This window comes from Anser brachyrhynchus (assembly GCF_964034855.1).
Source record: "Anser brachyrhynchus genome assembly, chromosome: 10".
NCBI classification, from domain to species: Eukaryota; Metazoa; Chordata; class Aves; order Anseriformes; family Anatidae; genus Anser; species Anser brachyrhynchus.
The window spans coordinates 25,092,304-25,106,622 of record NC_137705.1 but is presented as its reverse complement, the minus strand read 5'-3'; the positions used below and the strand labels follow the sequence as shown (position 1 = coordinate 25,106,622).

The following is a 14,319-nucleotide window of genomic DNA, read 5'->3' as shown; positions in this document are numbered from 1 at the left end:
AAGATGCTTACCCCGTTTTGGTGGTTTTTTTTTTTTTTTAGAACAGTGTAAGCGGACAGTCGGATGACAAGCAAGAAAGAACAGCATAAACTCCTTGTTGTGACCCTGCTTTTTAATCACCCAGCATCAGCCTTGCTGCAAAACAGTCTCCGCTGATTTACCTGCTTGTTAAAGCACCCCACAGGCTGCAAGTGTTGTGTGCTAGGTGTCAAATTATATTTAACGGTGCATAGGTAAACCATTCATCTTCCCATGGTCAAAGCACAGAACAGCCTCCTGCTAACACAGCTCATCCTTGCTGTAACTGCTTTTAAACCTATTTGTTGGTAAGAAAAGAGCTCAGTACACCACCTTCACAGGGCAAAAATTCACATGGAAGAGCAGAAAAACCCAGAAGTGCTTCCTGAACTTCACGTTACCAACAGCACCATCGGATTTAGATCCTTGCCTGGCATCCAGGATGCACGGCCTGCAAGCACTGCTGCGATGTGGAAGTGCCAAGGCAGGTTTTTGGCCTGCCCTAAAACACTTTTTTTTTTTTTTTTTCTTTTACAAACGATACAAAGAGTGTGCCAGGTATGCTGTAATGCCCGTGTGCCAGGTCAATAGAGGATATCCAAACAACAGAGGCGCTTCTCCTAATTTCTGGCGTGAAAACACTTTCACAGCATTCTTTTCACGAAGAAACCCCTCTCTATCTTCTCCAATGCTCCAGGACCTGCTGCAGCTGCAGCGGCTGCGCTGGTACCAGCCGCATCTTTGACAAATCTTTTCAACGGTTCTGCTTTACCTCGGCACAGTTGAGGTCACTCCTCTTCCTCTTCCAGCTGAGGAAGCAGCTTGCGGGCTCTGCCACACGGTCGGTGCAGAAGCGAAAGCTGGGAACACAGCAGTCAAACTCTCACTGCTAACGAAGCCACCAGGGCAGAGGGCTGACACAGACCCGCCAGAGGCGAACCGTACCCGCTCTCCCTCCCGGCTGCGAGGCTCGCCACAGCAGCCCCGACCCGAAGCGCTCACAATGCTTTGCTTGGTGATGTCACCGATGAGTCAGAGTCCCCAGATGAGCATCTGCCTTGCCACTCTTTAATGTTGGTGTTGTTTTTTGGTTGGTTGCTTGCTTGCTTTTGAAACTTATGTAGGTTATGGTAAACCTTCAGGTAAACCACAGATCAATGGGGAAGAAGTCCCACACGAGGGAAGGCCGTGCATTTCTTCCAGGCAATGGCGCATTCTTTAACATGCTGCATTCGACAAAGAAGCTCTCTCCATTTTGCGCAGTGGCAACAGGCACGACTGCAACACACGCACGTGTAGGCAGCACCTGCAGGTCCCAAACCGTTAACCAATTTTTAGATAGCACCAATTTTTTATGTAGTTGCTTTCCCTTCATCCATAACCCCTTTTTTCCTTTCTTTATATCGGGTGGCTCTCCTCCATTGTTCTGTCATTTTACTCCCCAGTGTCTGAGCAGGCACTGGGAATCGTTTCCAGAGGAAGGGTACTGCTGAAGCTACAACATTTACTCTCAGGGAAAAGAGAGTATGTGAAAGAATACATACTTCCTTTCTTTTTCCTGTTTTTTGTTTTTTTAAAATCTCTGAAATCAACGCTGCGGCCTGGCAGCAAATAACTATGGGAGTAATGATGATTCCTCATCCTCACCGTAACGTTGTAGTTAATGTCATAAAGAAGCAATTTCCCCAGGCAGTGGCCATTTGAGATGGGAAGGGGCAGTAAGAGGAAGTTTTCCTTAGACTAGCTCTTCCCCCAGAACACCTCGCCATCCAGCAACAAATTCAATTCACCTGCTCCGCCTGATCAGTCAAACGCGCGTCCGACTCCAGCACACGTCACAGCGGTGGTTCTGACGTGGTTTGAGAATCACCTATCCGCAGAATATCTCGGGTTTGTACACTCAAATAACGCAGTCTTTTCCAAATAAGGCCCAGAGCTCACACTCCGAGTGCAGCCTAACAGCACCAGAGGGCCGGTAGGCTAAACATTCCCATCCTGGCAACAGGACTGACCCGGGCAACAGTAAGCATCCCTTCTGCACTTTCGTCGTGAACATCAACATAAGGAAACAGAGACCTCCTCGATCCAAGTTTGAAGAAACAAACACAAAGGTCACCCAAGCGGGTTGTTTTCAGCAAACTAACGGAGAAATTAAGGTGACAACCGCGTGCATCCAGAGTTAGTCAGATCCCGAAGGCAGTTCCTTTGGGAAACGCAGGAGCAGCGCGCCAGATGACGGCTACCTTACAGCGCACCCCTCAGAGGCACTGCTACGAAAGGAAGGCAGAAGGTTGGAACTCAAAATAACTCGCAAGGCGCCCGTTAAGGGGGAAGCTTTAATTTCCTGAGCAGAACCTCCCCCCTGAAGGCAGCCCAGGGACTCTTTGCTTCCCTAGGGAGACGGCAGGGACGGGGCAGGGCGGTGGGACGGAGGGGCACAGGGCCAGATGGACGGCCAGACGGCCGGATGGATGGACAGACGGCCAGACGGACGGCCAGACGGCCCAAAAGGCCTGAGCAAGGGCTGAGGAGCGGGAGGGAAGGGCAGGGCGAGGGGAAGGGGAAGGGCGGCCCTGGGCCTGACAGGGCACCTTGGGCCTAACCCCGGGCAGCAGCTCCCCATCTCACAGGGCCCGCGGGGGGCTGCCTGTAACAGGAGATGCGGGCAGGTAAATTTTACAAGCACTGCATCACAAATACCCTGCAACACCTGAACTATTCACTGGGACAGCCTCCTTCCTCACCTCCTGAAAGCTCCAGCTGGCAAACCAAGGACAAAATGAAAGGCAGATGTGGAGGACCTCGTAAGATACTGCTTTGTTCCCTACGTGCCCACTGCTGGTGACACGTAATGCCTCCTGTTCCCAAACGACATCGGCACGTTACATCTTTACTACATGCTGAAAGGAACTCAGCAACTTGAACACAACTTAGAATTACCCATCCCGGCAGCAGGCTGTCCAGCTGAAGCTGCTTTAGCCAATCAAGTGTGTCATGCTGCCCCTCAAAGGTTTCTTCCTGGGAACGTCTGCTGTGACACTCCTGACGTATTACTTCTCGGAATGGCAGAACTGCGCTGGGTAGGCCCCACAGCAAGACTCGTATTTCTGTCCTTCCCTTTCAGGAAAGGATCTCCCACCTTGAATTTATTAATTTTCATGATGATGATACACAAATTGAAGTTTTGAAAAACTGAATGCTGATTAACAGATTTCTAGCACAGCCTGTGCATCAAAATTCATTTCTCTCCATTTAGGTAATCTTAGTTTCTGAGTTACAGTTACAGTCAAAATTTTTCTTCTTCGATTTTTTTCTTTTTCTTTTCTTTTTTTTTTTTTTTTTGTGATCAGAAAAACGAGGGGACTGGCTGTCCCAAGTCAGCCGGGGAACTTCTCTTTGGTCGATGCATCAAGCAACTCAGCTCTCTTGGGGAAACTTAAATAGAAAAGACAGATCTCCAAACGGATAAAAAAAATAAATCAAATGATAAAAACCCAACCGACACATCTGATACCCCAGCTTATTGAACAGCACAAGGGTTTAATCTACAGGCTCTGTCCAAAGCAGTAAGAAGTGACAGATTTAATCCAAACCAGTTGCCCGCTCTCACTCTCTGATCTGGAGACGTTATTGGACAAGCATGCATAGCAGTAACACTTGTAAACACTGGGTTACTGCACCACAGCCCCAAATCCCTCACGGGCCCACTAAGATACTTTTACTGACTGATCCACAATAAGCACTCCCAAAAAGATTCTCAACAAGCTAAACCCTGTTTAGAAAGAATCTGAGGAACCTGTCACTGCAGCAACAAAGGGCTGCAATTGTATGCAAAATCTCCAACACCCTCCTTAGCACCCTGCTAGCTCAAGGACTGTGTGGGGCTTCCGTGCCCTGAACGAGTCCACCCTGGCCACATAACGCAGATGTAATGGTCAAGAAAGCACATAGCGTTATCGAAACTTATCAGATCCACAGCAAAAAGAAAAGCCCACGCTTCTATATTTCTCCTCCTTCTCCATTCACAGAAGGAAGAGACTGAAAACAAGCAGATTTGTGGTTTACATTTACAGTTAATGTGAAAAATGGCTATTTGTGAAATACATCACGTATTGTTTCAAGCTACAAACAACTCGCTCCCACAAAGGAAAGACTTTTGACCTCAGCATGCAACCCCAGTTACAAATAACTTCCTATCTACCAGCGGGCCGCGTTCCCCTGGCACTCAGTCACTCCGCAGCACGGCAGCCACCTTTGTTCTAAGGATGGCAAATTCTACTTAGAAACGCTCTGTAGAAGAGTGATGTTGTCCCCTTTTAACACGATCCGGCCTGCAGCAAAGAGAAGGGAAAGAGGGGATTAGAGAGAGCCCAGAACCTGAGAATAATCTCGTGTTTTCAGAAAGTGTTTCCTGTGGTTGAGCAGGGTTTTGCCCATCACGCAGAGTGCAGGCCGCCTGGTATTACACGTTTCAAAGACCAGAACTGGTCTCAGGCAGGGACAGATTCTCCTTCATCCAGCAAAATCAGCAGCTCAAAAATCATCAGGGACAGAGATGTAGCCAGGAATTGCTCACTGAACTTCAACAGCAAGGCTCGTCACACGGTTGGTACGTCTCAGTGCTGCTACCTAGAAGGCTCACCCGGGCAGGTTTCAGACCGCGCGTCACTCGGGTTGCACAGACACACGACACACCCAGCTGTTTCCTTGATTTTGTCTTGGAGTGAATCTCCTCTGCGTCGTCCAGCGCCAAATTCACGTACTCGTCAAAGCCCTAGAAATCGGCAACAGTGGCAATTAGTTCAGCAACAACACGAACCATCGTCAGCTGTGCTGACCCAGGCTGGACAACGAAGACTAATTGTTAGAGAAGCACGATTTCTTTTTTCCCTTGGGCTAGTTTTTCTTGACAAGAAAAAATAGGATTGTGAATGAGGGAAAACAAACTAACGATGTAACGTGGGGTCGTGCTGACACTCACGATGATGCAGCCTTCTATCCGCACGTTCACTTGCTCAGCCACACCTGGATCCTCGAGCTCTGCAGAACGAAGGAGGAGAGTAAATTGGAACACAAACACCGCGAGCAGTTTTGTTCTCTCTCGTGTGTTCAGAAATACCCGCTAACCATAGCCGCTAGAGCTCCCAAACACTCCAAGGAGCAACTCTCAGGGGCAGTTTCAATTAACAGTCTGACATTTTAGAGTCTTATATGACTGGGTGAATACTACACGTTTGCTGAAGGACACGTTTCCAGTCACAAGGGAACACTCCTGCACGCCCGGCTGCACGATCCCACTCCCGTTAACACGAGGGGGAAACGCCGGGCTGCGCAGCAGCTCCTTGTACCCACCAGCACGCCGCACAGCTCTCCATTCCCCACAAACCTGCCCCGAGCAACGGGTGGGAGCCGAAAACTCAGCGAGGGAGATCCCCGGACCCTCCCCGCTCCCCCCACCCCCCCCAAATCCCCATCCCCATCCCCTCCCCGTCCTCTCCCCGCGCTACTCACGCTCTGCAGGTAGCGGAAGATGAGGTTCTGGGGCACTGCGTGAAGGGCTCAGCACAGGGACAAGAGCTCCAGGCCCGGGACAAGGCCTCAAGACAAGGCCTCAAACCCTGCAACGAGGCCCCAGGGCCCTGGGACAAGGCCTCAAGGCCCGGGCCGAGACCCCTGAGGCCCGGGCCGCCCCCCACCCGCTCCCCCGTCGCTCCCAAGCCGCAGGAAGGCTACGATGGGCTGCACCATCACCGTCTGCACCTTCTGGTCCTGCCCGCGGTACGCCATGGCTGCCGCCGCCTCGCTGCTCCCGCCGCCGCCTCGCTGCTCCCGCCGCCCCTGCTGGGCCGCCTCCGGAAGCCCCTGAGGCCGGGCGGAAGCGCGCAAGGGACGCTGGGATGCTGGAGGAGCATGGGGGGCCGCTCTAGCAGGCCGGGAGGACCGCGTCTCTATGGTCGCAGGCAGGAGTCCCTGCGCCTCTATGGTCGCAGGCAGGAGTCCCTGCGCCAGCTTTATTGGTGAGCAGCGAGGCTGGGGGGGGGAGGGGGGCAAGACAGCCTTAAATAAAATACAAATATAAAAAGTGTTATAAATGGCTGTTATAAATCCAAATAGGATTACAATCAAAGTTTACAATTTATTAAACGAATAGAGGCAAGCAAGCAGCGCTGGGTGCGCCGGGAGTCTCTGCTCCCCCAGGACGCACACCTGTTACTTAAGGCGGCTGGTTTTGATGCTCCCAGGCTAATACATATTCATTACTACTTCGAGAAGAGGCAGGGTTATTAGAATTGGTTTCCGGAATCCGAAACCCCTCCCAGGGGCGCCTGCGTATCAGTCTCTGGTGGTCTCTCGGGGCTTGCTCGGGCTGAATGCTGGTTGTCTTCCTCCCAGGCTTTTGTCCTTCAATTGTCCTTCAGCTCCCCCTTCCTCCTCGTTTGGGAGCCTCTGCGCCGGATTTCAGAAACTCTAGCAACATCCCCTGCAGTAGTCAGCACTTTTCCCTAAAAACCCCTTTGTTCTCTTATCACCTAGACCCGGGCCTCGATGTTAACCCTTCAAATCCCTTAGTGACACGAATTGCTGGACCATTCCTTACAAAAGGAAGGATAAAATATGTAGAGGAGCAATGGCACACGCGAAAGCCCAGCGCCGCGGGCCGAGGCAGCGAAGGTTGACGGCAGAACAGTGCTCGGTTTGAACACGGAGAGGGAAAGCGAGGGGAAGGTGGCCGAAGCTGGCCGCAGTCTCTGAGCTCTCCTCCTCCTGATTGTTTTCTCTCAAAGCCATTTCTGTGTGTGTGCGGGCACCCGGAGCCGGCAGAAGTCCCCGTGAAGTCCTTCGGCAGAACGGAGGGCTGCGTGGGCTCCAGTGAGAGAGGGAGTTAGGAGAATCTTATCAAGTAGAGATAGAGCGCTGACGGCATTAAACTAGGATGCTACTTAGTGTCTTTGCTAACTATGGTGCATTGTGCCAATTAACTAAAGCAAGAAGCCTTGGGCCCCCTTACCAAGGTCAGTCTCCTAATAAGAGAGCGAGCCTATCTTAAGAAACTGGGAGAAACTGGTCCTGCAGGTGGACAAGAGCCAAGGAGCAACTGAGTCTGTGCAAAGACAAGAGGTCAACTAGCGGTGACGAGGAAGAGTCATCAATCTTCATGCCCACGACCTCCCGTGCTGCCCAGCGCTGAATAAACATACCTACTTTACAATCTCACTGATTGTGGAGTCCCTTTTCCGCAAGTCGCCAGCAGCAGTTTCTTCCGCAGAGGTTTTCCCAGAGCCGCTTCAAAGCTTCCCTCGCGGAGCTGGGGCGTCGCAGGGGGTCGTCAAAGCACGCGCACACACACACACACACACACACACACAGGCGTTGTTGTCCAAACAGAAAGTATTTACAACAAATTCGACAAGCGGTTTTTCTCTGCCAGCAGCAAATGCCTGAGGGCCCCTACAGCTTCACAAATCATAGCACAAAGAGCCTAAAGTTCCTCTAAAATTTAGGGAAATAATTCAAAATAGATCTGCTAGGGGAAAACGATCACTGGCGGCAGGGTACACAATACACCCGAGCCTCAGCTCTCCTCCGCAGAGTCAGTGTCCACGCCCAAGTGCGACGCTGATGGCACCCGAACATTTGCTGTAGCAGGCAGCAGAGCCAGCAGCTCAGGGGAGCAATTTTAAAAACCAGGAGGCACTTAAACCAACCCTTAATTGACCCAGTTACTGCAGGAGAGTCCCGACTACTCGCCCTGGAGTCCTACTGTCACCAGCAAAAAGCACCAACCAAAGCTTGGGGGAACTTTGGTACAGCACAAGAGAAGGGAGTGGGGGTAGCGTAGCCGTATCGCAGAGCTGCTGCTTTTCACACCATTTTATCATCCCTGATAATTGAAAGTAAGGCCGGGTGGGCTGACCCCACCACCACCACTCCTGGCAGCATGTTTGGTCCACAACGCTAGAATAATTATTTTGCTCCCTCCCGCCCCTACAGCTTCATCATCTGAAAAGATTACAGTCAAAACAATGGCATACACAAATAAAAGTCAAGAGTTGACATAGTAACTCCGGGATTTGGGTATCAACTGTCCGAGAAATCAGAACACCCAGGCTTCACAATGTGCCCAACATCGAGCTGTGCCAAGGCGGGGGGGAAGGAAGAAGCTTTCCGTTTAAGCCTTCAGAGCGTCGCTCCATCACTACGTCAATTCACAGCCACCGCAGCGTGCCGATGGACATCTTTCTGTGCCAAAAGAAACAAGTGCTTTGTCCTCTTGATATCAAAGGTAGCCACCTATAGTTACGGAACCATGCACAAGACCTTAACTCTGACCAGCAGGGAAACTTAGGACAACTGAGTGCAGATCCTGCCAATTTCTACCAGTTCCAACTGTGCTTTAAGTCTCATTGCAAAGCCTCAGTTAGAAAAAGGATCACCTCGGGGTATCCAACAAGAAGAAGAGTTGTTTTTTTTTTTGTTTTTTGTTTTTTTTTAATATACCATAGGACTATGCAGTTCAATCATCAATCATCTTGGAAAGCTCAAGGAGGAGGTCATCCTCATCCTTCCCTGGGTCCAAGTCGAGCTCGGCTTCCAGTATGCCGTCTGAGAGTTCCCAAAGTAGCGTCTCTAAATCCTCGTCTACAGATACGGGCGCGTTGCCTGTGGAACTCAGCCGGCGTGTCCTTGCTTCTTCTAGCTGGGAAGAAGCTGAAGTCGAGCTTGAGAACTCCATTGGCTCCACGGATTCTGCCTGGCTTCCAAGATGTGCTTCAGGTCTTGGCAGAGCAAGGAAGAGAACAATCAGTATATGCCATTTCTTAACGGGAAATCCCTTTTCTGCAAACCGGCTCTTAAAACCGTAGCCAACCCCTCCTGCACTTCAATCTTACCCAGGGATTGTTATTCAATTAACCCAGGGCTACATTTAGAGCCCAATATATTAGCAGGTACATTTTTCAGTTTGGGGGTTTCTCTGTGAAGCCAGAGCACCTGGAGTCTAGCAAAGATGGTTCAATTGTTGTAGCAAGAGGCACTTTGCCACCTTGCTTAATTTTCCTGTAAAAATGTTAAGAAGTCTCCATCTGCAAATATCTGTTTGCTAAGTTAGTCATTTTTCCCACGGCACACTCAGCAGAGTTTGCTCCCCACTACAGGAAGCTGATCTGCAGCCATCACTTCCCTCTGCTCTCCCTGCACTCTTGTCACCTTGTATGTTTGTTCGGGTGGCATTCTTGAGGACCAAAAGGCAGAGGACACTACTCATCATTTATCACCTCACGAGGAAGTAGGAGAACTTCACCTCATCCTCATTTAGGTATTCAGACAGAGCAAGAAGTCACTGGAAAGCTGTACCGACTTGCAGCATTTAAAGAAAGTAAGTCTAATTAAGCATTCCTGCTAGCTGCTAGAAAGTCATTTCACGTGACTTATTCCTCTGATGGATTTGGGCTTTAATTATCTCAGAACCCTCCTTTTTTCCCCACGTGTGACAGAACTTATGTTTCACTGGGGATATACACCGATTGAGAAAAAGAACAAGTTGTGGTCATCACCTGTTTTGGGGATTTTCTTCAAGTCTGGTGGCTGGGATGTGCTCCAGCGTGGCTGGAACAGCCTAGAAAGCAGCAAAACAGTATTTAGGACTCATGGGTAAAAGATTCCTTACTAGCTTTTTCCTCCATGCTGCTTCTCCTCTGGCATTGCGGAGCCTTAGCCAAAATACAAAACCAAGGTGCTCCTGAAGAAAGTTAATATTCACTTGGAGGTTACTAATGATCTTGTGTCTTTTAAGAACACAGCATTAATGGACAAAATCCTCCACACCAGAGAAATCACAGAATCACAGAGGACTAAGTAAATAGTGCCATTAATCTAATAAATATGGAAGGGTACTACAAGAATTCTGTAGGCAGCTACTGGATTTAAAAGGAAACAGAAAGCCTGTAGAACTTTTGAGTTTTCCATCTTTTCTCCTAGAGGAGGGTGTAAATTTTACAAGGGATCCATTTCTGCATTAGCCCCTGTCCTTACCATAGCTGCTTTTTTGGCTGGAGGTCCCATTGTGTCAGCGTCAGAGGCAGTCCGTGGCTTCACAGCTGCTACAGCAGAGGGAAAACTGCCAGGTGCCTTACGTTTCAGTGCCTTCTTCTTGGGGGAAGCGACTTTCCCATCCCAAGGCTTCGCAAACGTTAAAGTTGGCTAGAGTAAAAGGAAGAGAGAACTGATACAGTCTTGCTCTGCCTCATGAAAAATCCACGTTCTCTTCCTCATTTCCACGGCCCGTCTACACAGTTAACTGTATTTGGCCAGCAGAATTACACTGCCATTGCCTGGATTCTCAGCAATATCTTCCACATAGTAAACTCCGTCTACCAACAATCCATACAAAGGAACAAAGGAACTGAATAGCTACAGTAAATCATAATCCAGGACGAGGGAAACTCAGACACAGAGCGATCCCAAGTGCAAGCAATACTCTAAGACGTTGTATGAAGTCTAGTAAGATTCACAAATGTTGACAGCTTTTGTATTTAAAGTCTTGCTCCCTCTAGGAAAGGAAAAGCAGCAGGTATAGTAAGACAAGAGAGTGTATGCAACTGTTGTACCAGCTTCCTCTCCCCTGCAGTGATGTCCCACAAAATCTATTAAGTTGTTCTACAAAATCCAAATTTGTAGAGTCATATTCTAGTCTCCCATTCCTGACCTAACATCTGGCTGGCAGGAGAAGAAACGAAAGAAAGCTCGGTACTTGTTTTCTTTGTGTGTTTATTTCCTCGTGTCCCATGAGACAGAGAGAAAGGCTACAATGTGCAGCGCATGCAGCCTTTAAGCCCTCCTTATCTCCCTCACACAATCTCATTTTACAAAGTTGATATAATCTTAACAACGAGGCCTTTGATCCTCTGTCATTTTTGACAGAAACTGGCCCCCCACATTAAGACGCTGATGCATGCTTTACAAACACATACACGTGTCAAGTTAAGCAACACATGCCAAAGAGGAAGGTGAACTTGAACTCAACGCAGGGAGGACTTCATACCATAAACAGATGGCAGAAAAAAACAGAATACCAAAATTAGACTAAAAAGCCCCTCAATGTGTTAATTTTCTAGTGGGAAATACAGAATACCATCACGTAATTAACGAAAACAGACATGGTTGCATGTTCTGGCCCTTCTTTGCCTTTGAACTTTGTAGCCTTAAACTCTTTTATCCTCTGCATTGAAGGAAAAAGCAAAGCAGATCCTGAGCAAACGGAACTTGCTCAATATGGGAAGCACCTCACCGGGGCAGGTATTAAAGCATCTTATTACCTGATAGCTTTGTGTTCCATAACGATTTCTGCCCGGCTGGGGCAGGTCCAGGTTGTGCTGGGGGAGCTGGCACATTTCCTCCACTCTGCTGCATCCGCAGAGCTTTCTCGCGCTTTATTTCTTCCAGGGTTTTAACACGCACTTCTCCTTCTGGCTTGGCTTTACCTGCCGGCTCCTTCGACTGCACTTTGCTGGGCCCGGAAAGAGTGAGCACGCTCTGCTTCTTGGGCTCACCCTCAATTTTTGCCCCTGCGCTGGGATCTTTGGTTTTACCATGCCATTCAGCCTGGGCTTTGGCTTGACATTCTCGTCTCTGAAGAGCTCTCTCACGACGGATTTCCTCCAGTGTTTTCACATGGATCTCTCCCTTTGGCTTAGCAGCCTTCCCTGTCATCATCAAGAAATGAGAAGCACCAACATTTAAAGAGAGTCCAACAATAGTTTAAGTCTCCAAAATTTGTCACAGTACTAAGGAAAACTAAGCCTGAGCGTTCCCAATAACGCATCTTAGGACAATAGCCTAACATTCTCCTCCTCCTCTGAGCCACTTGTTGTATTTTGAAGACCAGCCCTATCCAGAGAGAGTTGCTACACAGAAATGCTAGTTTACTTGATTACTTTTTCAGACTGCATTTCAAATTCCTGCTCCCGGCAGTGGCTCTATTCTAATTGTATATGATGGTTCACAGAAGCAGCTTAAAACCTTGACAAGGCACAAGCGGAAAATAAACACACACCTAGAGGCAGATTTCTGATAGTGGCTGTCAGAAGAGCTTCAGCACTCGAGCAAGAGGAACCAGTTCTTTGTTTTCATTTGAATTCCTTTTTAGGGCTGTATGAAAACGGTCTAAGTTCACGGAAAGGAAGAAGGAGAAAGTATATTTAATAGCCAGTTGTTACCTTTCGCAGTACTAGTCCGTTGAGAAGGTAATCCTAGCCTCTCCTTCACAGACTTGGGAACTTGAACTGCAAAACAGAAAAAGACCAAATTAGGGAGGCTGCATAAACGTCAACTTTGTGTTCACATTCGAAAACAAGGCAGGAAAGGTAACTTTGAATCCCGGTGATTAAGACCTCAGCCAACATGCAAAAAGAAACATCGCAGGAAAAGGACAAACAGAAAGCCTAAATACAAAACCCGTGAATCACATCCAGATGCCTGTTTAGTAGCTGTACCTCTCTTTGGTGCTTTGTCAGCATTTCCCGGAACCTCCACCTTCTTCCCCAGCCTTTCAGCAAGGCTGCGCTTCACCGGAAGGGCGCTTACATCAGCTTCAGACAGAGAAAACAAGGAATATTTTAAGAACATTTCTTTGCAGGAAGATTTGAGAACAGTCAACCACAAGCTTCTATTTTTCAAGCATATTTTCATAAAATTGCCTTTCAGCTGCTAAATGGTTTTTTTGCCATTTCTGCAGTCAACACAGATCTCCACTGCAATGCATTTTCCTCTCATACGTCAAAAATACTCTTCAATGCAGTCATATAGAGAAGGCGGCACCTAAATAACAGCTCATAAAAAGTTCTTACCCACGGAGGCTTTCCGTTTTCCTTGTTTCTCAGCAAGATCTAGTCGAACCACAGGTTCCTCCCCTAAAACAAAAGTAAAATTTTTCTATTTCATAGAAACCAGTAGCCAATAGAAATAGTATACTGTTAGCCCATGTCCAAAAAGAACCCAGCAAGGCACTGTTTTGACAGCTAAACCACACAAACTCATATTTCAACTATAATTAACTTAGAAAAAGTATCCATAGTCTCAGTGTTTGCCTCAAATTCCAGCTGAATGTAGTCGAGAATGAATCTGAGTCTGCTTGACAGCTATACTTTGTGCAGAACAGAGCTGCATAAGCAAGCAGAATATTATTAGGTACAAATGCTGAGAAATATTCCTTTCTAAGGTGAATGTCTATGAGTAGAAGTACTTCTTCACTTCTTTCCCTTTCAAAGGAATTTGCACAACTCTAAACAATATAATTTATACACAGACTCCTATCGCACTACTGTCCACACGTGCCACTGTCAGCCTCTTTAAAGCTTCAGAAATTGCTTCTTACATAGCACTGTCCTCTAGAGCTCTTTCTTCTCGTTACTCTCCTGTTTTTCAGTTATCCCCCTATTTGCATACTGACACATTTTTTTCTTTCTCCTGCTACTGCACTTAACCTGAGCACCAAAGCTTTCCAGTACAACCAGGGACTTTCAGCATAAAAGCATGTTTTGAACAGAAGGCGGCAGCACCAGGAGGCTAACAGGGGTGAATTGCCTTCCTTCTTGCTTAACCTTCCAGTTTAGGAGTAATGAAATCAAAACAAAAGCATGAATTATTACCTTCCTCTGTAGACAGTGTCACAGTTCTCACCACTGTCCGGACATTTTCCTTTTCCGGAGCAGGAAAAATCATAGAATCGACGGGAGGAAGAGAAGATCTTGAAGGACCTTCTGCTCAGAGCAAGCAAAACATAAGGAAGTTTACCAAACAGAAAAAACTATCACGAAGAACAAAAAACTTTAATTATTCATTACTGTCAAACATACAGTGACCAGAGCATGCAAATAAGAGAGGTGACTAGTTTGCCTCTGGTTGCCCTTGGAATTCCCATCTAGAATACCAGCTGGCTGAGAATCAGGTTGCTCGATGCCCCCAGCTAAACATGGAAGTCTATCCCTCAAGCAGCTCCCAGCCACCATCACCTGCCATTCTGAAGCCAATCAAATTTCACTTCTTTGGCAAAATAGTTGGATTCACCAAAGCATAGCCAGCTACCCGGTATTACTGGAACAGTTTTTTTTTGAAAGAAAAATCATCACACAGGATGAAGGTGAACAGGGTAAGGAAGCAGGGAATATTAACTCACCACCGTGTCTCTTAGTTTTTTCCTTCATTTTCTGCAATTTGATTTCTTCAAGTGTTTTTATTCCAAAATTCAGACCGTCCTCTGAAAACAGAAAACAGTTAATGAGACTAAGGCTCAGAGGCACTCAC

The 14,319-nt window shown here is 47.8% G+C and overlaps 1 long non-coding RNA gene across 1 annotated transcript in view; it reads left to right on the top strand.

The window, feature by feature from the left end:
- LOC308200663 overlaps positions 1-14,319 on the top strand; it is a 38,120-nt gene continuing 23,801 nt past the window's right edge. Inside the window, exon 1 of the long non-coding RNA XR_013955742.1 lies at positions 1-6,744. This is a non-coding gene — a long non-coding RNA (uncharacterized lncRNA). The remainder of the gene's footprint in view (positions 6,745-14,319) is intronic.